This window comes from Lupinus angustifolius, unplaced genomic scaffold, assembly GCF_001865875.1.
Source record: "Lupinus angustifolius cultivar Tanjil unplaced genomic scaffold, LupAngTanjil_v1.0 Scaffold_289, whole genome shotgun sequence".
NCBI classification, from domain to species: Eukaryota; Viridiplantae; Streptophyta; class Magnoliopsida; order Fabales; family Fabaceae; genus Lupinus; species Lupinus angustifolius.
The window spans coordinates 637,597-638,971 of NW_017727607.1; the positions used below are offsets into that span (position 1 = coordinate 637,597).

General features: G+C 36.3%; 1 pseudogene; it reads right to left on the reverse strand.

The window, feature by feature from the left end:
* The window catches only part of LOC109340940, an 8,874-nt pseudogene extending 8,461 nt beyond the window's left edge, over positions 1-413 (reverse strand).
* Between the last annotated feature and the right edge of the window lie 962 nt (positions 414-1,375).

Here is a 1,375-nt window from a genome sequence, read left to right on the forward strand (position 1 = left end):
TCACCAAAAACGAATTACAGTTTAAAAAGCTCAAGACTTCAAGCTAAAACGATCCTAATTCTAAGGCAGCCCCCTAGAGGTTGTCATCAAGTGGTCATCAAAGCTAGTTTTGGCTTAAAACCCAAGTCATGGCCGATGAGGCCAACCAAAGGACAAACATCTTCCTTTCTAGGTGTTTGGTCCAATGAGACATCTGCCTATTAAGTATTGATGGTGGTTGTACCAACATGGCTAGTTCAAGGTTAGTTTCAAAACTAAACCTTGCGACTAAACCACATCCCACTCCATACCATCTACAATGGTTAAGTGAGATTGGGGAGATTATTGTGAACCAGCAAGTGGAGGTTCCCTTTTCAATAGGGAAATATGAAGATGTAGTTCTTTGTGATGTGGTTCACATGGAGACCAGCCATATACGTTTGGGTCGTCCATGGCAAATGGATAAGAGGACCATCCATAATGGATTCTCAAACAAATACACTTTTTTCACCAAAATCGAAAGATGGTGTTATGTGCGTTATCTCCTGCACAAGTGATTGAGGATCAGAAGACTTTGAAGAAAAAAATTGAGCAGGAGAAAAAGGAAAAGTTGTGCAAAATTGAGAGTGAAAAGAAAAATAAGGAGAAAAGAGTCATTGGAAGAAAGAGGAAGATTAGTGAAGATGAGAGAAATTTCCCTACAAAAAAAAGTAAAGTTGGGAATGTGTTGGGTCCAAAACAACCTCTACCCCCACTCCAAGGTAGAAATTTTTTGTTCACCACTAACAACTCTCTGCCTGGTTTTGTTCAAAATATTTTGCAAAACATTGGAGTAATCTTTCTCAAAGAAGAAGCACTTGATCATCCAGCCTTATGGGAGGCTGACTTTTACATTGGTCAAGTTGTTCCTATAGATGTGATGAGAACAAGCCATGAAGATTCAACTCTTACATTATTTTTTAAAGATGCACGTTTTTTACCAATAAAGATCATGGGTGTTTGCCTTATTTCTAGATTATTGATCAAGGTTATAACCAATGATAAATATGTGGAGAATTGGTTCAAACAATTCAAGTAGATGGTCTTTGATCCAGGAGGTGATGGTACCTCAAATTTGAGGACAAATTCTTTTCAAGAATGAGGGTCTGATGTAAACCAAGGGGGCGACCTATGATTTTTGGAGGCCATGTTCTTGTGAAGAATTCATAGCATATTTAAGTTTATTTTATTTGCATTGTTATTAATAAATAAGAATTTAATTCTCATGTAGTCTTAGGATTTATGTTTATTTTTCATTCAAATATTTTAGTATTTAATTTGATGTATTTTGGGGATTGGGAAATTATTTATTTCCTTGTAATTTGGCATAGTAGTGGTTAAGTGGTGTAGCATAAAC